The 27,979-nt window shown below is 45.7% G+C and overlaps 1 protein-coding gene across 10 annotated transcripts in view; it reads right to left on the bottom strand.

Moving 5' to 3' along the window:
- ANKRD44 (ankyrin repeat domain 44) overlaps nucleotides 1-27,979 on the bottom strand; it is a 311,506-nt gene that overhangs the window by 271,060 nt on the left and 12,467 nt on the right. Inside the window, exon 1 of one of the 10 annotated variants that reach the window (XM_032860172.1) lies at nucleotides 2,081-2,150. The exons of the other annotated variants lie outside the window; for them this stretch is intronic. The gene's annotated coding sequence lies outside the window, so the exon portion shown is untranslated. Of the gene's footprint in view, nucleotides 1-2,080; nucleotides 2,151-27,979 lie in introns of those variants that run through there. 10 annotated transcript variants of the gene reach the window in all.

Below are 27,979 nucleotides of genomic sequence, written 5' to 3'. Positions count from 1 at the left end.
CCAGGCACCCCTATATATCCTATATTTCAAAGATGCTCTTAGTCTGCTTTAAAATACCAAATCACCCTAAAATATTTTATGTAATTTTTCAGCTCTTTCATGCTTTTACCATTTTTCCCACCCTTGCCTTTCTGCTGGATTGTAATTCCTCCCTATTGTAAACAGCCTATAACTGGCTGTTTCTAATTTATTGTGCACTTAAAAGCCAGAGAATCACAACTTACAGCAGTCTGTCCAAAGTAAGAGTACAAAGATCTAGGTGGGGGCCTGAGGCCTTCTCCCTGGAGTAAAGAATATAAGCCTCAGACCTTGTGACATCTAAGATTGGCTGATTACAAGCTCTGTTTTTCAGACTGCTTCCTGATTCTCTACCTAGTTCCGGACAGATAACAGGCCAGACAGCCAAGTCCCAGATAGGGGGTACTAAGTGAACTCAGGCTGTTTCAGTGGGGCATCTCCAGGGGCTAACAGGCGATTGTTCCATTAGGCAGGGTATCTGGAAATCACAGCCCCGGACAACTGGTGGTGACCGAAGTGAGCGGCTATTCTAGGAGCAGAGTAGGGAGATCTACAACAAAATGCCAGGAGTATAGGGAAGTCTGTAGGGAGTGGAAACCCTGCTCTCAGCACTGGGCTTCTGAGGGAGGAAGGCATTCCAGAGGAGCTGGGGTAAAGTCACCAAGGAGGAACTGAGAAGAGTCAACAGAATTAGGTACAAGATAGGAATTATAACCTGGGAACAAACACCAAAGTTCAGTTTTCCAACATGGAACACAAAGGCAGAACGAGAGTTGACGTTCCACAGAATCCTAGCATTAAGGGAGCCCCTTAAATCATCAAAGCCAAAATAGTAGAGGACCTCCAGGTGGGTGTCATACATCTCAGGTTGTGATAACGCTGAGGAACCCAGCAGATTATGACAGGAAAAGAGGGGCACAGGGCTGCCAACTATCCCCTTTTCTATGGCCCAAGGGCATTACCTTCTCCATGGCCAAAGAGCAAAGTGGCCTCTGTGTCTGAAATGCTCAAATAGCTAGCCAAGGAGAAGACACCGCCACTGCGTGAGTGCAAAGGCTCACCAAAGAGACAACTGACTGGCTGGAGGAGGCTATCTATGTCTCTCAAACACTTTTCTATGTGCATTACCGTGTGGTCAAGGCATTTATTCCCGGAAATAACACGGTTCTCCAGACGGCAGTTATAGGCGATAAGCCAGAGGCTCTGGAGACCACCTATGAAGCCCTTCTACGCCAGGCTGTAGCATACATGCCATGAAAATTTGTCTTGGGGCGCCTGGGTGGCTCAGTTGGTTAAGCATCCAACCCTTGCTTTCAGCTCAGGTCACGATCTCAGGGTTGTGAGATCGAGCCCCACATTGGGCTCTGTGCTGGGTGTGGAGACTGCTTAAGATTCTCTCTCCCTTTGCCCCGACCCCTCCCTAAAAAAAGTGGGGGGGAGAGTGCATGAGAGGAAACGTCTGTATGACAGATCTTAGACTAAGATCGGTTTGGGAAAGAAATGCGATTCTTAGTTAAAATACAAAAATGCAGGGCACCTGGGTGGCTCAGTCAGTTGGGCGTCTGCCTTGGGCTCAGGTCATGATCCCAGGGGCCTGGGATTGAGCCCCTCATCGGGCTCCCTGCTCAGCAGGAAGCCTGCTTCTCCCTCTACCCTTCCTCCCTGCTCGTGATTTTTTCTCACGCTCTCTCTCTCAAATAAATAAATAAAATCTTTAAAAATAAACAAATAAATAATAAATACAAAATGCACATTAGAAAAAAATATTCAAGATTTCCACAAAAAAAACATCAAATGTTGGGGTGCTGACCTCGTACTATTTATAAGAGTGTGTTCACAAAGATACATGCTTATTATCTGTGCTCTCTCCTACGTGTGTAGCATGCGTCAATCAAAAACCCCAAAATGGCCAAAGCACAGTAATATTTTATCCCTGCCCTAGTCTCATGAAAACTGCCCTTTGATAAGCAATAAAGCAGGGGAAGTTTGAATATGGAGATACAATCCCTAACACTCCGCTCTCCTAATGGAGATGCCCTCAGAAAAGCACCCGGCTCCTCACCAGAAGGCTGTTGTTGCCTTGGAAACAGGAGCTGTAACTACTGCGATCACACCTCGGGAGCAAAGATGGCCAAGATCTATTTCAGTTCTCAGATGCCTCGAGGAACCACGGATGACTGCGAGCGTGGAAGAGAGCCAACCCGTAGTAACGAGCAAGCGCGTGCCAGAGTTAGAAAGGCTGCAATTGAGAAAGGGGAAAAGAAAAAAGAAAAAAGAGGTGGTGGAGGAAGGAGAAGACAAAATTCACGGGTAATAAGTAAAGCCCAACCCAAGAACCGCACACCTGCAAAGCAGAGGTTTCCTTCTCCTCTGCCGCTCTGCCCGTCTCCCCTAACGGCACACACGTGCCTGCTGGCATGGGCAAGGCGCTGGGAGCACAAAGCAAAAGACACGCTCAAAAAAGTGCTGCACTGGAGGCCCAAGCACCCTGGAACGAGGTGTGCAAACGGATTGATGTCGCTGTCAAAGGGGCACAGGCGGCTTCAGAGAGCGGGCGACATCATGAAACCGGGACTCAAAGAACAGGCAGGAGTTCCCAGGCCGAGGGCGAGGAGGAGCATCTCGGGCCAAGGGATAGGCGGTACAAAGGACCAAGGCATGACATGGCACCATTCTGTGTCTCAGCGGGATGGCCACCTGCAAGCTCTGGGTGGGCCAGGTCCCCACCTCAGAGGCTCTACCACACCCAGCAGGCTACTTGCCATCTCTGACCTCACCCACTAACTGCTGGTGACAACCCCCAGTTGTGCTGATAACTAACTCAACGCCCCGTGCGTTTCCAAATGTCCCAGAGAAGGAAGGGGGGGCACCGCTCACGACCCAGAAGCCAGAGACCTCAGAGGAACGGATTTGTGGCTGGAGCAGGGGTGGGTGGGGAGGGAGGGGCTGAGGACGGCAGGCAGGGGAGGACCAGGGTGAAGAGCCTGGTAAGCCCTGCCCAGGAGCCAGACTCTCTGCCAGACTTGGGAAAGAGAAAACAGACTCAAAGCAGTTACGTGGGAGGCCAAGTCGACGAGACTTGGCAGCTGATGGGGTGTGAGGAGGTGGGAACAAGGAAGAAACAAAGAATAAAGAATAACCCCCACGGTTTTCAGCTTGGCCAACTGAGTAAACAGCAGTGGCTCTACCCAAAGCCATGAATCCAGGAGTAAGAGCAGGTTTGCAGGGGGATGGAAGGGTGACGTCCAGGTATCATTTCTAAGAAGAAATACATCGACTAAGGCTGAGGAGAGACATCTGGGTTGGAAATATCCAAGCCATTCCCCATAGGCCCCTGGGAGGGGTCCTCCCCAGACTTGCTAACTGATCCGGGGAGAGGGACAACCAGAGGTGAGAAGGCAGAGGTACTGGAGCCAGATATGACCCCCTGGGCACCGGCACAGCAGAAACTGGGCCCAGGTAGATGGGAACAAAGAAAGCTGCAAGCTGGAGGGAGCAGATCAGAGGAGGGGGGCCTGAACACAGATAGCAGGGAGGAGGGGGGCCTGAACACAGACAGCAGGGAGGAGGGGGACCTGAACACAGACAGCAGGGAGGAGGGAGGCCTGAACACAGACAGCAGGAGCAGCTGCTCCACACTAGGGGGTCATAGCCAGTGTGGAAACTGGCTCAGGATGGCCCCACTCATGGTTCACGGCTCTACTGTCGCCATCTTGAAATTCCTCATAATTCCAACTGCCCAATGATGAGGCCAGTTCTGACACACCCAAGTACACATTTTTAACAGAAGTGTCACAAAACATTATCTTACTACACATGATATAAAACTCTATTTTCTGTTCTCTCTTTTTTTTTTTTTAAATGCAACCATTGCCCATTACACTCACAATCCAGTAATGGGTTACAAATCACAGTTTTAAAACACTCCCTAGGGTTAAGGCAACCTTTTAAGGTATGTTTTGTTTAGTTTGTGGTGGTGAGAGGGGTGTGAAGATTCTTCTGAAAATTTATATATTTTTTTTCCTCTACAAAGGATTGGAGGCAGTATACAGCCACTAGGGTATTTGAAGACAAAAGGACTCCTGAAATTAGTTAAGGAAGAAGAGACGGGGAAGGATTTGTGAGGAACCAACATGGAGTTGGGAGGTGGGGGACTGAGGAAAAAGGGTCAGAAAGGGAGAATGAAAACTAAGAGAAAATAGGCAAAATCAAGGAAGTCAAAGAACTTCCAGAAGGGAGTAATCAGTGAGGTCAACCACCCCAGGAAATTCCAGGCTAAGGTGAGAGCCAGATCATGGAGCCATCAGGGAATGAGCTAGATCAATCCAATGGCATGTTGGGAGAAGCCGCAATGCAGAACTCTTAAGTGACCAGGAGGTAATAATACAGAGAAGCTCAAGAAAGAACACAGAAAAGGAGAACTCAAGGAACCTGAGAGACAAGTAGAAGAGGGAATGTTTTCTTTCTAAGCATTCTAGGACGTGGTAGAATGCTGGGAGATTTGAGGGTGGCTTCAAATCTCTGAGCCACAGACCATTTTTTCATTTAGAACTCCTGTCCCAAACCATATTAAAAATGTAAAAATATACCCACCCCACCCCCGCTAAATATACATTACTTTTATTTAAAGATTTATTTATTTATTTCAGGGGGAGGGGGGCAGAGGGAGAGAGACTCTCAAGCAGACTCCCGGCCGAGCACAGAGCCCGATGTGGGGCTCGGTCTCACGATCCTGAGATCACGACCTTAGCTGAAATCAAGACCTCGAAGACACCCAACGACTGAGCCACCCACCAGGCGCCCCAACATTACTTTTATTTGAGTTATAAATAACTATACTTTGAGTTGAGTTGTAAATGACTAGTTAACATAAAGTTATGTTTTCTAGGTGTTTGATTAAATATATATTTAATATATATTTAATAATAGTATTTAATTATAGTGATTATATAAATTATATTATTAATAAATATATATTATATATAAATTATATAATTATTTAATAATAATATAAAATATATTAATATTGATTAAATATATGTTTCCTTCAATTTTACAGTCTTCTTTTAATATTCAAGAAGCCAATAAAAGATGTTTTTTTCCCTGATTTTCAGACATGTTTTTAGGCCTCTGAAAAGCTCACAGGCCAAAGGCCTTGGGTCCATAACTCTGAGGATTAGTTAATGAGGACTGGGTCTCGCTCAGGCTGCGGGAGAGAAGTGTCAGAAGCAGTAAGATGAAACGGAAATAAGTGACGACATGGGAAGCTGTGACAGACAAAGGGCACCTACACACTGGTCAGAAGATGCTAGAAAACCCGAGTTCTTTTCATGGCAAAGTCACTGAATAAGCCACGAGTGAGCCAATGAATAAGCAGGTGAAGGAAGAGAGACGTGAAAAGGTCAATGAACACAGAAAAAGCTAACGTCACTAGCACCGAGGGACAGGTCCGTTTTTCACACACAGGACTGGCAAAATTTGGAAAACCTAACAGCAACCGAAGCGGAGGAAGGTACGGGGGAAGGGGCCTCGGGGACACGGCGGGGCGGGGTGCAACCCCTGGCACTTCTACAGAAGGCTGGGCGGCAGCCTGCATTGATGAGTGACCCGAGGACAGAAAGTAACCTCCGCCACCTGCCCTGCTCTCCTTGCAGGTGTCCGAAGGTGTCCCATCCCGTGGTCTCCGCTGTCCTCGGGAAAGAAGTCCTTCCTCCAACACAGCGTCTTTGTTTTTCTCGGGTGCCTCACCTCCGACAGCTGTTTCCGATCTTGTGTATTGTTTTATCTGTTGACACACAGCTCCCCTCCCACAATGGTAAACTTCTAGAAAGCAGGGAGCCTCTCTGTCTTGTTCACCTCCATGTTCCCAGCTTCAGGGTACCCGCAGAAGCACGATTAAAACTAATGATGTTCCGGGGCGCCTGGGTGGCTCAGTTGGATAAGCGACTGCCTTCAGCTCAGGTCATATCCTAGAGTCCCGGGATCGAGTTCCGCATCAGGCTCCCTGCTTGATGGGGAGCCTGCTTTTCCCTCTGACCCTCCCTCTTCTCCTGCCTTCTCTCACTCTCTCTCTCAAATAAATAAGTAAAATCTTAAAAAATAAAACTAATGATGCTCTTTGCAGCATTCTTTTTAAACAATGAAAACGGGAAGCAAGCTGAACGCCCATCCACAGGGAAAGCGGTTGAATGAATCACATCCACACTACGGCATTCGATAAAGCTGGGCACTGACCTGCGGGAGGGAGTGTCCCTAATACGCTGTGTGATGGATAAAGAAACTCATGAAGTATTTAGAATCATATTTTTATTGAAAAAGAAGGGGAAAAAACCCATGCGGGTGAATGTATTTGCCCACGTTTGAGTTAGCACCGCACGCGGTGAGGAAGGAAACCCACACAAGGTTAACACTGAAGTCCTTGCGGGTGTGGTAACAACGGGGGGGATGGGAGGTTTCATTGTTACAGTGAGTATATCTTCTGTAATTTTTAAAAATTAAATTATTTTAAAAGAATTCCAGCCTCAAAAGCATGAAGCAATCCTACTAAGAACTATGTTCCTGGAGTGTTTATTTCCTCTGTCGGAGTTAATAAGGCTTACAATCCACTGGACTTGCCTACGGCCAACCTCATACCTGGTAGTCATTCCCATCTGCTTTGTTAAAAAGCCAAAATTATTCCAACACAGAGCAGCAGAAATAGCCTTGCCTTTGATTAAAGACAGTGGTTCTCCCCAGGAGACCTGCAAATGATTTGAAAGCCTTTTCATCAGCCACTGAGCACCCGGGCTGCAGCCCCACGTGAGAGAGAGAGAGAGAGAGAGAGAGAGGCGAGGAAGGAAGCAGGCCAGTGTGCCTGGCAGGCACAGGCGTCGGGGAGCACACCTCAGGCTCCCCAAGCAGCCTCCAGCCAGGGCTTCCCCCTAACCCCTGCACCCTCCAGTTGGCTGGAGCCGGGGAAGTTATCTCTGGAAGGCCTAGGGCCCTCTTCCCAAGAGCCCCTCAATCAAATGTCCTTGTCAACGCCAGAAACAACCTGGAAGGAAAATCTTATCACAAAACAGGCAGCAATCGGGCATGTCACGGATTTTTTTAAATGAATTCCTTAAGCTGATCCAGTGATAAAAGCTGGGAATTTGAAAGGACTTGGCTATTTCTACCTCACTGTGCTAATGGACCCGTAAGCTACTCAACCAACCACGAGAGAAACAACGAGAATGAGACAGGCTTCAGCCGCTCCAGGGTCCCACTCCAGCTTCGGGAACTAGGAGTCACACCCACCCCATGATCGAGAGGGAGGGAGGGAGGGAGGGAAGGGAACTGTCAAGCCCCCGTGGACAACCCTGACAGAAGCTGGCCCGAGACACCAGTTAGGTACTTAAACCAGGGAATTGAGTGCAAATTCTCTAAGCCTCTGTTTCCTCATCTCTGAAATGGGAATGATCGTCGTGCCCCTCTCCAAGGGTTACCGGGAGGCCCCGTGAGGATTCATACAAACCCTGGGCAGCCCAGACCTGAGCTGCCCACATCCCTGTTTGTTCAAGGACTTGCTGGGGGCACGGGGAGTGCATGCAGCCCGCTGCCCCGGGGCCCCCCGCTCCCTCAGGGTCCACCTCAGCTGCAAAGTGTAGCCCCCCCAGGCCACCCTGTCCTCTCTGCAAGTGACCGCCCCATCTGGCGCCCGAGGCAGGCAATTCTGGCCCACAGCAGGGCACCAGGACGGCAAACGTCACTACGAGGCTTCTCACCCGGCTGGCTGAGGCCTTTGCAACCTCTTCCTCCACCCAGTCCTGCTTCCTTCCCTTCCTAGATTTTGCTCCCCAATGGGCATCTTGCAGCCCAAATTCCACATCGATACCTGCTTCCTGAGAACCTACGGTGCGACGGAGCTCTTTTACAGTTTCAAGTACCCCCAGGTTTCTATAATGTGACTAAGAACAGAAGCCAATTCTGGTTTAGGAAAAGAAAAAAACCTTACACCCATAAATTTTGTTGTCCAGTTTTGTTTTTTGTTTTGTTTTGTTTTGTTTTGAACATACATGCCAGTTATTTGAAGTATTCAAAATCTGGTAATTCATTCATATTAGGGAAAGACATACAGAATACAACGTCTTAGGGGCAACCTGCTGGAGGTCTCAGGGCTCCTGTGCCCTGGTGAGAGTTTAGGTTTTTCTACTGCTGTGGCTGTGACTCTTGGCGGGGTGGCACTGTCCCTCCAGGCTCTGGAACAGGGTAAGGGGCTTCTGGTTGTTACGATGATTGCAGGGCTCTGCTGGTACTTGGTGAGCGGGGAGCAGGAATGCTAGACTCCTACAATACTCCAGAAGGTCCCTCCTGATGGGTTGTCCCAGGTCCCGTGCAACTCTCATAAGAGAACAAAGTTTATATAATCATCTGAGTCTAGATCTTAACTCTGTGTTTCATAAAACTATGCTGTCCAGTTTTAAATACACTAAGTTTGCTAGGAATGTGATTACCCTACAGATCAAGAGAGGGCTGGACTTTCTTCTATTCAGAACATTACCAAGAATTTTTTTTACCATCTCCAAAAATCATGACAGTTTCAGGACAGTCACTCATGATTAATGAGTCACCTCCACAGCTCACCTGTACTGGTCTACATTTATAGTTGTCTTATTCTTAGGGATATACATAAAAAGGCTTATTAGCCCTTATTTCTAAGGCTTTATATATATGTAATTAGTGATAATACCCAGTTCAATATTTCTTAAACCTAATTTATCTGATTATTTCACTGTGCCTTCTAACGAAACTGTGCACATATTGAAATACAAGCTATAAATTATATTCATGTTCTTCTCCTTTATATGGGAGATACATTGGAGTTGGAGTCTTATGTTTTGGGTTTTTTTTTTTTAATATTGTGTGTAAGTGATGTCTATTATCTATGAGTTTCATTTCAGGAAGGAAAGAGGACGTTGCAAAATATATAAAAGGGGGTGTTGAATTTGACAGAGGTGGGAACGACTGCCTTATGGAATTGACTCTGACGCCGGGGCCTGGGGCCCGCCTGCAGCAGAAGCATCTGTGGCAATCATTAAAAAAAAATCTAGGTTTCTAGAGGAAGCCTGATTGGCTTAGTCAGTAGAGCATGTGACTCTTGATCTCAGAGTAGTAAGTCTGAGGCCCATGCTGGGCAAAGGGATTACTTAAAATACAGACAAATCATTATTTTTTTAAATCTAGGTTTCTAAATTCCAATGCACCAGAATGTTCTCTGGGGCTAGAACCCCAGAATCTGGATTGCTTTCAAAGCTCCCCAGGTGAATGTGATGTTCATCCAGGCTTGGAAGCCACAGCTACGAAGGAGAGAGGGGGGCGCCAAGCCATCGCCAAGCCATCGCCAAGCCTGGAGGTGCTCACGGTCTAAAGGGAGAGTTTAAAATTACATCTATAACATCAGGCACATAACTGTCAAGTGCCAGAAAAAGAAACCAACAAAGAGCTATGGGAAGTCAAGAAAGGGAGATACCAGCCCAGGAAAGGGGTCTGGAAGAGGGTGTACTGGAGTGGGAGGGTCTGAAAGACAGTAAGAGAGGGAAGCTCATGTCTGGGGAGCATTATGCAAATGACCTTGACATACATTATCTCCATTAAAACCCCCTCCTACCCTCTGGAGTAAATATTCTTCCTGCCCAGGTTTTCAAAAGAAGCTACTGAGGCCTAGAGAAGTTAAGTAACTTAACCCAAGGTTTCAAACTCGAGCCTTGCAGCCCAGAGGACAGGGCTTGACCATCCAGCTAATACTCAGGACCTGGCCAAAAAAAAAAAAAAAAACTGTGGGAGAAGGGTGAGTATGGGAGAAGGCCCAGGGAGTTTCAAGAAGTGTGATTTCTATCCACAAGCTGCATTTTCATCTTGCTATTCACCTGTCACCAGCATTCGGGACAACAAAAAGAAACCACCATTGTTAGGGATTCTGGGCATATATTATTCACATGTGGCTGGAAAGACTCTAGGATGAGAAGAGGAATTCAGGAGTCACCCATGCTCATGAGCCACGAATCACAGAAAAGCAACCTAACTGAGGCAATGGTAAATGGAAGAAGGCTTGGAATGAGGTGTTTTCTCTTTGCTTCCACTGATCAAGCAACAGAATAAGGCAGCTTCTGCTTAATCAATTTCCACCTAATCAGAGTCATCTTAACACTGTCTCCCAGAGCAGCAAATTAGTCTAATAGTGAGTGACTGCACAAATCAGGAGGGTATTGGTGGGGAAGGTGGGGATGGAAACATGCTTGGAGGAAAAGCAATTGGCTAGTGCTAAGGGGTTAAGTGGTATTTAACTAGCTGTTAAATTGCAAAGTGCTAAGCTTCCCCATTCTAATACCGAAATTGTCAACAATGAATAGAAATGAAGATGAAATGCATCAGATTCTGTTTTTATTCTACAACTTGGATGTATACCCAGGTAGACACAAAACTTATTTTCATCACTTGCAAAGGGAAAGATCAAAGCTCTCCATAATCCATCGGTTGTTGGTGTTTCTTAAACTCAAACACCTAGAATTTAGCAGGCACCAGAATCACCTAAGAGGCTTGTTAAAACACACAGGAGGCTGGGCCCACATCTTCCAATGCCACAGATCCCAGCTGGGGCCCTGACATTTCCATTTCGAACAGTTTGCCTGGGTGCTAATTCTGCTGATGTGGGGACCACACTTTGAGAACAACTGCTTAGAATGTCTCCAGGGCCATGTGGGGCGGGGGCAGAAAGATGCAGGTGAGCACCTGAGAGAGGGGACTGGGAGTGGGCAATCATAGCAAGCAATGGGGGTGGGGTCCTCCTAATAACAAAGAGAACGTTCCACATAGTCTTTAATTCAGTGACTTGTCACATCACTTAAGAATAAAGAGTCTCGGGGCACCTGGGTGGCTCAGTGGGTTAAGCATCTGCCTTCCGCCCAGGTCATGATCCCTGGTCCTGGGAATAAGCCCTGCATCCAGCTCCCTGATCTGTGCGGAGCCTGCTTCTCCCTCTCCCTCTGCCCCTGCTCCCCCTGCTTGTGCTCTCACTTTCTCTCTGTCAAATAAGTAAATAAAATCTTTTAAAAAAAGAAGAAGAAAGAGTCCATAAGCCCTCATGTAAAGGCTACTACATATCCGTGGACACTGGGATTGAAACGACAAGGAAAACAGAGGACTTTCTCTTTTCATGAATGGGAAATGAGATGGGTGAATCAAAGGGGAAGTCCGAGAATGCCCCAAGGAATAAGAGGGCCCAGGTCAGAGACAACTGAATGGCTACTTCTCTGTCTACGGGACCCTAAGGAAAATGCACTGGTTCCACGTTACTCCTTCCCTCTGTCCACTTCTGTTCTCACTAGGACTGATAACCCCAGGCCCACAGTTTGAGGAGGACGTGGCTTCTGCAATGAATGAAATACTGGTTTGACCAGCACCCAGGGGTAACCAATCAAAATCAAACTTCAGGCTTCTTTTGGACCAGCTTTATGCCAATCTGGAAAAGGAAACGCAGGTAAGGCAAGACCAACTATGTGAAGCATTACTGTGGGCAATGAGCATAGCTTCTGCTAAGCTGGGGCCAGACTAATACCATTGCATTACACCCCTCCCCTCAGCTCCCCGCTCCCTTCCAACTTCCAGGTACCACTGTCAGGAGACCAGATGCTTCTGGACCAACATCAATCAAGGCACCACTCTGTAGCCCTAGCTTTGATTAACCAGAAAGACCAAACAGCACCTTGGCCCATCCTCCCTTCCCCTCCATCCTTTTCCGTTCCCTCAAGGATGACATGTGGGTCAGCAGGAAGCAAGCACCTCACATCTCTGAGGGGGAGACCTTCAGCCTTGGAAACATCTGGAACAGAAACAGGTGGCGTGGTCGGGAGCAAATTCAAGAAAAGAAAAAAAAATACCAGAAACTCTGAGAAAAGAATCTCTACACAAGGAATTCTCATTTGCATTTCGCACAGTCAGTGGTTCTCCGGGTTTTCCACATCCTTTCAAAGGTTAGGTTCTCATATGGTGTGTTGTGAGCAGGTCAGATGAAGAGGGTTTTTTCTTATGGTTTCAGGCTGGGTAATATTTCATAACCACGTGATTGCAGGGCTGAGCTTAGCAGAGCTGTAGTTAAGAGACGACTGCACATCCATCACTCAGCCCACATTTCAGAGACTGATAAAATATGGCTCCTGTGGATTTAAGAAAAGGTGATAAAGCATCTCCCTCTCCTACCTAACAAGGCCGTGAGGGTCACTTCCTAATACAATGCCAGGGGCCCTGCCGGTGCACAACAAAAATGCATTTCTAACTGGAAGGTGGCCGAGAAACAGTACTGCACAGTCCAGGCAGTAAACAAGGCATTGCTTCTCTATATCACGGTTAGATTATGTGTCCTAAAACACAACTCTGCATGCCTCCCGCCCCGGATCAAGTCTTCCACGGCTCTGCACGGAATCCAAACCCACTAGCCGTCGTCGAGCGGCTGCACACGCTGCCACGGCCCATTCCCTCCAACCCACGTCCCCGCAGCTCCCGCGCAAACCCTCCGCTCCAGTCGCGTGACTCCCGGAAACCCCGCGCAGAGATTCCTCGTTCTCTCTGGCTTTGCTGACCTCTGCCCGAGCGCCCCCTCCATCCTTCCCCCAGTGTGTCAATCTCCTGCCAGGAGGCTTTTTTTTTTTTTTTAAGATATTATTTTTTATTTATTTGGGAGAGAGAGAAGCTCGTGAGAGGGGCGAGGGTCAGAGGGAGAAGCAGGCTTCGCGCTGAGCCGGAACCCAGTGCGGACTCGATCCCAGGACTCCGGGATCGTGACCTGAGCCCGAGGCAGTCGCTTAACCGACAACCCAACAACGCCCACCCAGGAGTCCCTACCATGAGGCATTTAAAAACAGCAGCTCGAACCGCGGGTCCTCCACCAAGCTGCCCTTCTGGAAACATCCTTCCCTGGAGGCTCTCTGCCCCCCACCCGCAACCCCAAGGGCCACGGGAGTGGCCGGCTGGCCGTACACGGCCGCCCTGCACTGTGGCTCTTCTGCTCCCACGTGCCCCCTGCGGCAGCCGGACGGCGAAGCCGGGGAGCGTCGCCCCCCCACCCCCACCCCCGCCTCCCAGCACCTCCCTGGCTCCCCTGGAGCAGCGGATGCTACAAAAGGGTTGTGGCCATCACGTCAGCAATCGGGCCAGCAGAATCTGGTCCTCCCTGGGACTTGGGGTTTATGCAGTACTTCTGCCTTGAAACCACTTTATTTCTCTTGCTGTCCAGCCCCTGCCCTCTCTTTCAGCCCGAGCGTGCGACCGGTCTGCCAACTCGCTCCGTCCCTAGGGCGGCTTGTTGAACAGCTTAATGAGCGTCTAACCGAATCGGAAGAGGCGATTTCCAGGTTGGAAAATCACCCCGGGTCCCAGGGGCCGTGCGCAATGTACGGACAGGAAACCGGCCAGGGAGAAAGGTTAGCGTGAAGGAAAAGGGGGCGAGGCTCCCCTCCACCTCGGCCGGCAGCCCCTCCGAGAGACAAAAAGGAAAGCATCTGGCTGGACCGTGGGCCGAGACTGCTGAGAAGGGAAAACTGCGCACGGCAAAAGCACAAAGGTTTGCAAAACGCCCATTTTGCTCCCCAGCCCCCATCACCTAGGGCTCCGGGAAGGCGAGCAGCTTTCCGTCAGCACATCTGTTTTCAGTTACCTGAGCCTGCATCACAAACTCAAGAGCGAAATGGAGGGATGTCGAGCTGACTCCGCAGCTGAAGGTCTGTGGGGGCGGATTATGCGGAGATGGAGGGCGGGGGTGGGAGCCCCTGCCCTGCCATGCTCGTGGTCTTGACCCGCTGCGCCGAGGACATTTCCGTGGGTAGGAATGTTCTCCCACTGGCTTGGTTGCTGGAACAGGAAGGGCTGCCAAGGAGTATCACCATCACTTGATAAACACAGCTACCCACGTTACCGCTAAGTAACCGGTTAACTTACCAGTCATCAGTTGCATGTTACCAGTCCAATCCCAACAGGCTTAGTCTTTCTTCTTCCCTTTCTTCTATCTTGCTACTATCTTCCTAAACCTCTCTGGCTAAGATTTGGGTTTTCTTTATTGAAAAAGTCAGGCACCTGAGTGGCTCAGTGGGTTAAGCTGCTGCCTTCGGCTCAGGTCATGATCTCAGGGTCCTAGGATGGAGCCCCACATCGGGCTCTCTGCTCAGCAGGGAGCCTGCGTCCCTTCTTCTCTCTGCCTGCCTCTCTGCCTACTTGTGATCTCTCTCTCTGTGTCAAATAAATAAATAAAATCTTAAAAAAAAAAGACAAAAAGTCTTTGACTACTAGAATCTTCTTTGTATTAATTCTTTTTTTTTTCCTTTGGGTTTTTTTCTTCGTATTAATTCTTAAGCCCTGGATCTGTTCACATTGTCTCTCCAGGCTCATAGAATTACTTCCGGGAGGAATATCCCCTTCCTTCCAGTGAATTGGGGAGAAGGTAGAGTGTCCATAGAGAGATGAGGCAGAGTGGGAAAGACAGTCCATAACGATGTTCTTCCTTCAATAAAACCTGCCACATGTGGTGCCAGGGTTAAGTAATACAATACTGATATCCCTGAGTTACTCTTTGAAATAGTGCAATACTGGAACTCTCTCCATACCAGAATCAGAATTCCTCCCTTATCAGACATTTGCCCTGACCTACATAAGCCTGATACAGTCCCAAGCTTTACCTTCACCCCTGCCACACACACACCTTATTGTTCCTTTATTGCGGTAAACACAGTTGCATGAAGGAAATGTAATTTTTAAAATCCCCACTTTGGTAACAAGGATCCCAATGACTTCACTGCTACTTTAAACTTCTTTGAGAAATCATCATAAATTAAAATATAGATTTTCTTGATAAATGTTGTCATCCAAGTACTTAATTTCTTGCACTTTCAATAGTTGAGCTTCTATTAAGAACACAATTCTTTTTTTTTTTTTTTTAATTTACTGGACAGACAGAGATCACAAGTAGGCAAAGAGGCAGGCAGAGAAACAGGAGGAAGCAGGCTCGGAGCGGAGAGCCCGATGCGGGGCTCAATCCCAGGACCCTGGGATCATGACCTGAGCTTAAGGCAGAGGCTTAAACTACTGAGCCACCCAGGTGTCCCGGAACACAATTCTTTTGCAGGGAAGCATTAAATATTTATTATCATTAAAAAGGCACATCATGTTAGGAACTGCTTCACTATTAATTTTTTACTTGAATTGCTTTATATGGAAACATGAAGACTAATTCTGAAATTTCAATAAAACAGGTATTGAAAGAGTGCATCTAGGGGCTCTGCCCAGAGAATGACATGAAATTTTACAGGACTCAATAAACATTTATTGGTAGAAAAAAACTGTATGCCATTTGATTGTTCCTAGGGGAATTCATCATAATGGGCTTTTTAAATTTTCAGGCCTCACGCTAAGGAAATTTAACCAGTACAATTTGGTGTCACCTGGGCTGTATCAGAGGACAACCAAGTTCTGAGGTCACCAGTCTCCCTGTGCTGGCAGGAAAAATGACTCTATCTTGAGGTTGAGGGGTAATCCAAGTGAAGCCTAGAAGCTTACCCAAAAACACTCGTCTACAGAAGTATTGCTGTGATGTTTCCTTCTCTTTAAAAAAATCTACAAGGGGGCACCTGGGTGGCTCAGTCCCTTAAGCATCTGCCTTTGGCTCCAGTCATGATCCCAGGGTCCTGGGATCGAGCCCCGCATCGGGCTCTCTGCTCAGCGGGGAGCCTGCTTCCCCTCTCCCTCCGCCTGCCACTCCCCCTGCTTGTGCTCTCGTGCTCTAACAAATAAATACATAAAATCTTTTTTTAAAAAAATCTACAAGGGACTCTTCGAAGAGAATTATAGAAGTTTCTAAATGGATATGGAACACCCCACTTGCCAAACAATAATGTGGAAGCTGCTATATTTTTAATTCATAAAAGCAGAGGCCCATAGTGTCTTCTCTGCCTAGAAAAGCAGGGCCTCCTCTCCCTCGTCATCCATCTGGCTTCTCCTCTCCTTGGAAAACTCACCCACTTCCACCGTTCGACGACCACCTGCATTCCTGCTCTTTCCACTCCGACCGTTTGAGCTTCCCCTTCCCCAAATGTAAAAGGAAGGTAAAAAGCTGGGCTCAACCCCTCTCCTGTCAACCTGCTAAAATTCCCAACATCGTGCCCCTCAACTTCTCGGGGAGGCCCCTGGGTCTGCCGTACACACCTGGGGTTCATCACGTCCCATCCAAAGGACCCCAACAGCCCCACCTGGAACTCTCTGAACTGAGGGAGCTACCTCCGTCCAATATCCACATATGACAGAAATAGATGGCAGACAGGCATACAGACAGTAAACTACCTCTCTCCAAATGCCGGACTCATCCTCAACCTCCTAGACACACGCGTCCGCCTACCCCCCACCAGCCTGTTAATACACACAGCGCAGTCCAGCATTCAAGGTCTATACACACCCCTGGCAACTGCCCCTCGGCAAGCCTCTCTGGTCTTTCTCTAACGCCTCCAGGTAAAACAGTGCCCCCCAAAACATGGTCAACCGTATAGGTTGACATTTGATTGGAATCATTTTGCATGATTTCTAGATAGAGCACGAATTTGGAATTAGCACCAACCACCAAGTCTCATGTTGTAGAAAGTTGACTGTGGATTTAAACAGGATTTAAACTTCCTTTCCACTGCTGGGAAGAAAATGAGGGAAAGTTACAGGCAAGCAAGTAGCCGTTCAAATTCCCAGGAGGCTTTTAGAATAATATACATTTTAAGTCCCAAGGAAGAAAGTTTGCCTGCATTTCTTTAATAGGGGAAATACCAGTCAAATTATACCCCCATCACATTATCCCTCAAAATACAGTTAGTGAGTTAGCAACACCATTTCCTCACTTTACAAACACATCTGCTGCTAGATTCAGCAAAAGGCACGCTTTTCGTCCTATTGCTAGTTTTGGAAATTACGAGCCTCAAAAGAAATTTGATGTGAATTACCTAGGGGCTGGTGCCTTACACAAGGGCTGACAATGGTTTTCTAGCTGTAATTAAGCGAGGTAACTCACATTTCGCCAGGAGGAAGAAAATGAATAGACAGTCATTTCCAAAAGAGGTCCAGGACATTGTTCCCTTGCTGGATTGAAGGGTACAGGCAAACCACAACTAAGATGTTTTCATATAATTTAAAGTATTGAAATACCTACATTTTTCTGGAGAAAATAAAGTATCCTCATATGAACACATGTGTGACATGTTCATTTGGGATAAGATCAACTCCCAAGTACCTCCAAACATGGACAGACATCTATGCTTTGTGACATTAAGAGGTGGAACTTACTTTCATGAAACGCATTTGCAAGCGACATCAAAGAACCACATGAGAATGAACAAGGGTCCTGGGCCTCTGGCAGGCTGTCAGGACTTCTCTGACTTTCCCCTGCAGTTTGGTCTAGAGGTTTCCAACTATCATCCCTTAACACATCCACATTCTAGGACCAGGTCCAAGCGGCCTCCTCCCCATGAAAATCAAGCAATGGTGTTCTTTTCCCAATTCTCAAAAGGAAAAAGTAATAATAATAATAACATAATAACAATAATATAAAATGATATGGGACATTTGCTCTTTGTACACTTACTCATTTGTTCCTTTAAAACCTTAGCACCCACCACCACACGACCTAACAAGAAATTAAGGCAACATGTAGTCAAAAACTACCCGTGTGTGTTGACACAAAATCCTAGAAATGATTCCTTACACAATTTTAAGTTGTTATATTTTAAGATCTAAAGACTAGCAACACTCACAATAGAGATCTCTTTTCTGCTCCTAAGCAGGGCCTTTTTCCTAAGAAAGAAGTGGTTTCGTGGCACTACAGCAATGTGCTTCTCAAAGCCCACCCATGACCTTCCCCTGCTGGGCGAGTGTGAGTATCACCCACTAGTCTCTAGTCAAAGCCCTCGATCCATCTACGGTGCATTCCGCAGGAAGTGATGAAAAGTTAGAGAGTTTGAGTTACATAAAGCCTGTGGTCCCTGATGGGTCACATTGCAAAATGTCCACCAACAAGTTCCACAAACCCTCCTGCTACGGGAATGGGGCTGTTACTCAGTGAAGCAGGTTGAATGCCGTAAAATGCTACCTGGGGCCCGGAGCTGCCACCTGTTCCCTTTCCGCTATGATCCACACACAGCAGGCTGCTGAGACGGAGCAACCGGAGAAAACAGGTTCAAAGTATGGGAAGCCATGGGTTCAAGTGACTTGCCAAACTATGGGAAATATTCTAACTGGATGTTGGAGCTTCAATGCTTGGCTCTAATGGGGTAATGACTCTCTTCTCTCATAAACATGCTAAGTAGATTTTTACTTTCTCAAGAACCTACATCCTTCTGTGGCTCTATGACTTGTTTCCACAGCCAAGAGTCTCTTACGCTCTTAACAGCCTAGTGTCACAGCTCCGAAGACTAGGCCTGTCTGTTAGTCTCCGGCATGCCCCCATCACAAGTTCCTGCGAAATAAACCCTGGTTACACGGATCACAGTAAAATGAAGAGGAAAGAAAACAGAAAACCCCATTTATGGCTGAGACAGAAACTATGCAGAGCTTAACAAAATCAATAAAGTGATACAGTATCAAATGCTGATATGAGGAAGGGATTTCAGTGCAGTTACCTCTGGGAACCCTTGGCCAGCTTTATCACTGAGTGACAGTGCAAATCATTCAACCATTTATCTCCCACGTGACACGCCTGACTCACTAACTTGGGGAGTCTGAGAGCCCTACCACCTTCCTTTATAATGTAAAACAGTCAGCTGACCGATTCTGCACAAAGAAGAGCACACTTCCATTGGACGGCTGCAGCTGGGCTCTATTAGCGGCTCTGTGAGAGTTCTCCAACGATGCTATTAAAGCATATTATCCTTCCAAACATCTTTTGCCTCCATAGATTCCAACTCCACCTTGCAATAAAAGTGAACCTACTTCTACTTAATACCAGTTCTCTCAATTTGAAAGCAATCTCTTTTTATTTAACCCAAGATCTCCCTAAATGCTATCAAAATGGCAACCAAAGTCATCTTAAGTCTTTAAGGAATTCCTAAAGACAGAAAGAATTTCCTTCTACTTCTTCCACCTTGATTTTTTTTAATGCTTCTCTTTACTTCTCCCAGAAATATTTAACTTGATTTTAAACAATGCAAAACTCTCTTTTGCCGGCAAAGCTGAACAAGTTGGAAAATATTCAAACTACTGGAAAATATCTAACTTTGATAAGCATGAAAAGGCCACATAATAGAAACTCTCTAAAACTCCTTAAAGTTCCCAAATTTTCTTATCCTATTATATCCCTTTTATAAAGAATCCACCCAACTACACGACATTCTGGTAAAGGCAAAACTATGGAGATAAGGGGAAGGTCAATGGTTGCCAGGCGTCCGGGGGCACAGAGGAATTTTAGGGCAGTGAAAATACTCTATATGATACTGTAACGGTGAATATGTGTCATTAAATATTTGTCAAAACCCACACAATGTACCACACCAAGAGGGAACCCTAATGTATACCCTAATGTATACTATGGACTTTACATGGTAGAGAGGTGTTTGTGCAGGTGCGTGGATGTGACAAATGCACCCATCTGGTTTTGGACGTAGACAGTTGGGGGGTGGTCAGTTGGGGGGAGACAGGGAGTACCTTCTGTACCTTCTGCTCAATTTTGTTGTGAACATAAAACTGCTCTTAAAATTAAAATCTATTTTTTAAAGGATTTTATACTACTAGATGTCCCATATAAGAGAATAGATATCCTCCAAATGAAAAAAAAAATGAGGCAGTAGGGGTAGAATGGTCAAGAAAGAGGTTAAATCTGCTGCAGCTAGAAAAGGAAAAGTGTAAGAAAAAGCCACGGTGCTGTAGGGCCTGCCTTGTGACGTCACAGAATACTTGGCAGAGGGTGCATGTTTCTGTTTGGTCTAGAGCTGAGCAAGAGAGGAACCAGCAACACTAGTCATCAGATCCCAGCATTCCCTTTGAAGAACCATTTTTAATGCTGGTGAAACACTGCACAGAAATCCAGAAAAACCCATTCAACATTCACGTTTGCATATATACCTCCGTTTGAATTTTATATCTAGACATTTCACCTCATTTTTTGTAAAGTAAATACCCAGAGATAATATCAATTTTCAATTTACAAAATCAGGGGATTTGTTAGCTAATTGAGGAATTAACAAACAGGGGCACCTGGGTGGTTCAGTCGGTTAAGCGTCTGGTCTGCCTTCAGCTCAGATCATGATCTCAGGATCCTGGGATCAAGTCCCTCATCAGGGTCCCTGCTCAGGACGGAGTCTGCTTCTCCCTCTCACCCTGCTAATTCTCCCTCTCTCTCTCTGTCAAATAAATAAATAAAGTCTTTAAAAAAAAAAAAGGAATTAACAAACAAAATAGCTGTCAGATGTACTTCCTCAAGCAACTGGTTTACCAAAAATCAGTTATAAACCAGGATCTGGGGCTTTAAATATAAGAAATTAGCTTTTGAATACATCAAATTCTAATTAAGTTTTACAATACAGTGAGGAACACCATTACTATCATCCTACTATTATTCAATCAGTTACACAGAGTGGAATATAAGGAGGACACAGAAACCAGAGTCAACACGCCTGAGAGGAAGTCTTCACAAACACCAAATAAAGCCTCAAATGTTAGAGAAGTAAGCCACCCAAACGTTCATGCACACAAAACCGACTTTTCGTCAAGTATCTACATCCTAGAATTGTCCATACTAATTGTCCTTTCATGATCCAGAGATCATGAAAGAAATGTTAATGAATTGGGTAATTAATGGTTAATTGATTTATAACATTTTAGGGAAAAATACATATAAAGACCTATTACCTTTCTCTCTACCTTACCTCTAAAAGCTAAAGTTTAACACATATTAGCCTAGTTTTTCCAAAATTGCAAGCACACGCTTTTGAAGGCGATCTGTACAGCCTGAGACTTGACTAATATTTCTGTCATTCACACTTGAAGTGACCCAGTGACCCATACTTGGCCAACTGATGGGATTCCGAGGGCATGGGAGTGCAGGCCACCAGCTGTGATGACATCAGCTCTCCCAGAGCTGCATCTCTAGAAGAGACGGCTGCACACAGGCAGCCTTGGGACCCCGGAGTCCGTGAAGATTTTGTGAGGGGTCTGCAGGCACGGGTTGTTCTGGGGGTATCACGTTTCAGACCCTCAGCTTCCAGAGGCACACGTGCCTGTGGTTGCGGGGTCACGCTGCTCTTTGTTCATACTTTCCTCTTCATGAGCTTCCCTCAAAGGCAGATATACTTCTCGCCCCTTCTGATTCTGACCAAGAGGACTGCCCCTACGTTGTAAAATGTCCTGGCAGCGAAGAGAATATTCAAAATACTTGAGTCAGAAGAACTTCCTTGAATTCACAACTCCCCTGCTTCAATTAACTTCCTTTACTCATCATTCCAGCAAGAAGTTAGGGTATCCATAAATACATAAACTAATTTAAGCCAAGAAAGCAAGCCTCAACAAGAGATCAAGAAACACCCTTCAAATAAGAATGTCTTACTTCGGGGCGCCTGGGTAACTCACGACACACTGAGTTATCAGTCACACAATTCTTGATTGTACATATTATTTTTTAAAGATTTTATTTATTTATAAATAAAGATCACAAGCAGGCAGAGAGGCAGGCAGAGAGAGAGGAGGAAGCAGGCTCCCCACCGAGCAGAGAGCCCGATGCGGGCCCGCCGAGCAGAGAGCCCGATGCGGGGCTCGATCCCAGGACCCCGGGATCATGACCTGAGCCGAAGGCAGAGGCTTAACCCACCGAGCCACCCAGGTGCCCTTGATTGTGCATATTTAATAAGAAAAAAATCCACCAAAACCAAAACCAAAACACTTGGCGAGACTTTCTACCACCAATCCTTTCATTCAGGCTATTTATGTAAAAAAACTTTATCATGTCCTATCCGCCCTGTCTTCGTGCTAAAGACCGCAGGATGAGGAAAGAAGGTAAACAGTAAGGACCTGAGAATGAAGAGAACAGCAGCAGAAAATGGCACTGGGTCACTCATTCAGTCGTTCAGTCATTCAACAGTCACCGCGAACCTAAACTCAGGGGAAGCACAGCCTTGCATCCTAAAGAGTAGGGGTGCCCACATTCCCCCCAGAAGTGAACAGCAAATAAATGACTTAGCTCCAACCTTCCCAGCCACTCACTAATCAAGGAGCTAAAAACAGATTCAAACCAGAAGTGAGAGGCTCAAGAGAGAAACTCACCCCCCTTCCATGTAAGAAGGAAAATGAAAGTGCTCATTACATTCATCTGCATTTCGACCCATCTAAAGATTAGGCAGTTAGCTCTGTGACAAACCTTTCCCTCAGATGGCAATTCCGACACTGCTCATGAAATTCGGAAAAAGAAAACAGAGGACACTGTGAAGGTATTTGGGGCTGAGGGTGTGGGAAAGGCTTAGTGTTTTAACACAGTTGCCAGGTGCAGGTGTTTTCAAACAAGAACTCTTCTGCGTTATCAAAAAGTTCTTCACCCAAAGGGGAACCGTGAGGCAATACTCTCTTGGCCCTGCACACAATGGGCTCCCTCTTCTAGCCCAACTTTGAAGTGGGTGATACATTCTAATCTAGATAATGCAAATGATATGATACTAGACCCACATAATAATTACCCGGGCAGCAGCCTTCGTATTCTATCACAGGGTGTTTACGCAGTATTTCAGGCTATATCCTAAATATAACTGTAGAAATGACATGTGATTTTACAAGTACTGTTTAAGAACAGGATAGGCAAATGAAATGCACCTCGGACTCAGCCGGAAAAACAAGACCTCTACCAGCACGAAGACTCAGCAAGCCAAGTAACAACCACTGGCCTCAGTTTTTCCCTCCAAAAAATGGGAATTTTATCATTGTGTTAACCTCCAGATAATTTATGATGCTGTTCAGAAAATGCTGGAGGTCTTTAGAGGGCTTAGGTACTGAATCACTGTCAATGTTATCTACAGTGATACACTACGTGAGTTTCTTCACAAATCTTTATCAACAAGTGTCTTCAGTCTTAACTTTCTCTCTAGGAAATCAAAAGAGAAAAATAAAGCTAACTTTTAGATGAAAGACCACATGTGTTGATTGACCTCCCTCCTGCCCCTCACTAACCAGTTCAAGGTGCCCATCTTCATCCAAGATCAAAAGAAACTCCAGGCCTAGAAGGAGTTTTAGAATAACTCAGATGACTTCAGAAGTTCAAGAGTGGGAGGCAGACATGAACACTGGAAACACACACACATATACACACTCACTCACTCACCCAAACCCATAACTCACACAGTTACCAGACTTAGCTTTAGAGAGAACTTTCTAGAATAGTGAGAAATATCAGATAAGTAGATAATATTGATATTTATCTTTTAATTTTATAGTATCCATTTGTAATAATTGAGTGTATCTTCAAAGTACATTCATTTAATTGCTCTAATTGGCATTCTGTAAAATTAAAGCCATTTCTATCCCCATATTAATCTAGACCGTCTACTCAAAGAAACTAAAGATAGCATTTTTAGCACACAATGGGAAAGAGAAAATACTAAGATTTCTGTTTCACTCTCAAATATAAGAGGTAAAGCTCTCCTCCCCCAACGTGGCTCTTGCAGAACATCAAAAGTACATTTTAACTGTTTCTGAATCCACATCTGGAGTTTAAAAATCCAGTTTAAAAGGCATACAATTTAAAATACAAACATATGGCTTCCTTCTCTACAGTGATTCCTAAAGGGAGGAAAAAAAGAAGTCTGAATACAAACAAACTATTGTTTTAAAAGGGGATTTTTCTTTTTTAATTAAAAACATACCAAGAAGGCTAACTAAGCTTCTACTTTCTCCTGGAGAAAATAATAGAAGCGAGAATTACCACATTAATCTAATTAAATCTAGATCAAAGTACAGCATAAGTAATATAAAGACAACACTCAATTTCTAAGCAGCGTGGTCCCCGAGCTTGGATTCGAGTCGGGGTTAGCACATTTCTTCTGCAAAGAGCCAGACAGTAAATGTTTTCGGTTTTGACGGCCATGAGGGCTCTGTGGCAACCACCTAACTCCACTCACGGAGGTCCCCAGAGCAGCCACAGAGAATAGGTACACGAATGAGGGAGGCTGGGTTCCAATCCGATTTGATTTACGGACACTAAAATTTGAATTTCACATAATTTTCACGTGTCTCAAAATATTTTTCTTTTGATCTTGGTCAACCATTTAAAAATGTAGAAACTAGGGGCGCCTGGGTGGCTCAGTGGGTTAAAGCCTCTGCCTTCAGCTCAGGTCATGATCCCAGGGTCCTGGGATCGAGCCCCGCATCAGGCTCTCTGCTCAGCAGGGAGCCTGCTTCCCTCTCTCTCTCTCTCTCTGCCTGTCTCTGCCTACCTGTGATCTCTGTCTGTCAAATAAATAAAATCTTTAAAAAAAAAAATGTAGAAACTATCCTTAGCTGACAGGCTGAATCTGAACAGGCCCAGAGCTAAATTCAGCATGTGGCCCTACCGTCGCCCGCCAGCCTCGGGTTAGAGCCGTGGAAGACTAGAGCAGACGCTGGCTTGTCCAACCAACGTCCTTATTCCTTAGAGGAAACTGAGGCCCACAGAGATGTCAGGGCTGCCAGGTCTCACAGCCAGTTCTGGCAGAAAGGGAGGTGAGAATGGATCTCCGGAAAAGCACACTGAAGCCATAAGGCAGCGATACGGAAATGTCCTTCTTGAGTTCACGCGCAAGGACAGGCGGTAGACACTGAAAACCAGAGCTGTCGCAGGAGCCTAGTTACGAGGCCCAGGAGCCGCCAAACCTGCCTCCCCACGTGCAAAATGACCTGCTATCCGCCGGTCACTGCTCGGAATCTGAAGGCTCCGGACCAGCAGCAAGGATCCCCCCCACCCCGATCAGCCTGATTCTTCCCAGCCTCTGGGTACACAGCTCGGGTCGTTTCTTTCATAGGGCAACCAACAACCTCCTCTTTGGTTATTCCAATCTTAGAACTCCAAGAAATAAGTGTCCGTGTGCTTGAAGAGCAGTGCTCAATGTTAAAAATCATGTTTCAGAGCAGAGTATCGCAGGTAATGACCAATTTAGGTTAAAGTTCAAGAGTGGCTCTGACATTCACCTTGGGAAGTAACATGGTCAGTCTCCCTCCATTCTCAGTTCCTTCCCTGTTTTGTTTTTTAACATTTATTTATTTGAGACAGAGAGAGAGAGAGAGGAGAGAGTGTGCACACAGTGTGGGAAGGAGAGAGAGAGAGAAAGTCAAAGAGACTCCACGCTGAGCACAGAGCCTGACTCGGGGCTGGATCTCACCCCTTGAGACCACGCCCTGATCTGAAACCAAGAGTCAGACACTTAACCAACTGCACCACCCAGGCATCCCCCCCCCTTTTTTTTAAGATTTTATTTATGTATTTGACAGACAGAGATCACAAGTAGGCAGAGAGGCAGGCAGAGAGAGAGGAAGGGAAGCAGGCTCCCTGCTGAGCAGAGAGCCCGATGTGGGGCTTGATCCCAGGACCCTGAAATCACGACCTGAGCCAAAGGCAGAGGCTTTAACCCACTGAGCCACCCAGGCGCCCCACCCCTCCCTCTTTTTAAAAAAAAAAATGTATTTCTGGCCTGTTTTTCTTTCTTTACTCTTTTTTTTTTTTTTTGGTACTACTCTCATTTTCATTTTCCTCTGACCCTTATTATTTTGCCCTACACCTTAACCAGATACACCTCAAAATGAAATACGTCTTAGAATTAAAACATACATGGGGTGCCGGGCCGGCTCAGTTGGTGCAGCATGAGACTCTTGATCCTGGGGTTGTGAGTACAAGTCCCATATTGGGTGTAGAGATGACTTAAAATAAAATTGCCTTTTTATTGCATTCTGTAGTTTTAAAAGAAAAAAAAAGACTCCAAATTAAAGTGACTTCTTAAAAAGAATCCTCTGACTTTTTTAATCACATCTTTTTCAAAGAAATATATGGCTTTCTATCCTGTTATATGTTCGTTCAAGACTTGAAACTTGAATGTTTCTCAGAAATTCTCCCATGACGATTTTTGAAGAAGATTGCCCTATCAACTATTTTGTTCTTACACACTTCCTCAAAAAGACATGGTTTAATACTTCTGCGAAGAGGAAGTGGCATTCTTAAAAGTAATTTTCAGTTCTTTTTGACAACTTAAATCAAGAATGACTACAAACTCCTCAGAGTTTTTTCAACACACATTTATTCCCCTAGAACTATCCAAACATAAAACCTTCAGTCAAATAAACTAAGTCAATACATTCATTAAAACCAAAATCAAAGAAAAATGCACTTCCTAAAGTTGTAGGAACCAAAAATGCTACAATTCAAATCTAAGTATGGAGACTTCACACAAAAGTAAAACACACAGAAACATTTTCTACTAATGCTGTTTAAGTTAGAAATTTTTTTTAAAAAGACCAGATAAATGGTCATAAATTGAAAACAAAAAATAATTAAAACCATATTCTCATAGAACTGAAACTGACCCTAGAGAACTAGTCTTTACTTTGACAAATGAAGAACCAACCAGAAATTCAAGGACTATTTACTGAGTGCCCATAGGCCGCTTGCCGTACAAAGACTTTTCCCACTTGATTGTCACAACTTCCCCATGAAGCAAGTGTTATTATAACCATTTTTAAGCAAGGAACGTTTTGTCACAGCTGTGTCTGAGACCCGTAGTCAGGAGCAGAGATGTGCCTACAGTCTCGATCTCCAGGCACCGACTTGCGTATTCTCTTAACTATGCCACTCCCATGTAATACTTTTGGAAACTGTTCAGAGAGATGTCACGACATTTTAAAACATTGTATATACAGTCATAGAGCACCCGGGGACCTTGACACAAGATTCTTTGCTAAAGAGCAGAGCTCCTCAAAACGCCATTGTTTATTCTTGGCTGCTAAGAAGAGCAGCATTAGCAACTAAAAGTGCAGCTCACCTCACGGGCCCCAAGACTTAATTATACTGAGGCTCCAAAGCAACCAAAACCCTAGTCAGCAGGCTTCTGAACTACACAAGACAGTATCATTTACTCAAGTTGCAACTGGCACTTCTCAAGCCTACAATCTATTCGTAAAGCTGGGCTCCATTCAGACGGATATGGAAGGGGGCACCTGGCTGGTTAAGGAGGTTAAGTGATGGAGCCTGGGTGGTGAGATCGAGCCCCATGGAGGGCTCTGAGCTCAGCACAGAGTCCCCTTGGGACTCTCTCTCCTTTCCCCTCTGCCACGCCTATTTGTGCTCGCCCTCTCTCACGCTCTCACGCTCTCTAAAATATTTTTTTTCAAAAATAAGGGGGGTATGGAAGGATTCTCATACTTGTAGAAATAAACAAAGATATCTCAACTTTGAGGGCAACAACCAACACCTACTTTCTGTTCAGGTAAGAAAAGAGGTGTGGCAATGAGGTTATTAAAACTGAGACCTTGTAACCGTTAGCTGTCTTTTAAAGCTTCCCAGTGGAGGGGTGCCTGGGCTGCTCAGTCAGCTATACCTCGGATTTGTGATTTGAGCTCAGGTCATAACCTCAGGGTCATGGGATCAAGCCCCATGTGGGGCTCGGAGTTCAGTGGGGAGTCTGCTTCTCTCCTTCTCCCTCTTCCTAGCCCCTTCCCCTTTCGCACACAAACACGCTCTTTTTCTTTCTCTAAAATAAATAAACTAAATCTTAAAAATATATATATATAAATAAATAAAACTACATAGATTAAATAGAAACACAGTTTAAAAGTAATGTAACACTGGGGTGCCTGGGTGGCTCAGTCTGTTAAGCGGCTGCCTTCAGCTGGGGTCATGATCCCAGGGTCCCAGGAATCGAGCCCTGCATCCGACTACCTGCTCAGCAGAGAGCCTGCTTCTTCCTCTCCCTCTCCCCCTCCCCCTGCTTGT

This window comes from Lontra canadensis, unplaced genomic scaffold (genome assembly GCF_010015895.1).
Source record: "Lontra canadensis isolate GAN:19392208 unplaced genomic scaffold, GSC_riverotter_1.0 scaffold18, whole genome shotgun sequence".
Lineage (NCBI taxonomy): Eukaryota > Metazoa > Chordata > Mammalia > Carnivora > Mustelidae > Lontra > Lontra canadensis.
This window is presented reverse-complemented; position numbering and strand designations above follow the sequence as displayed.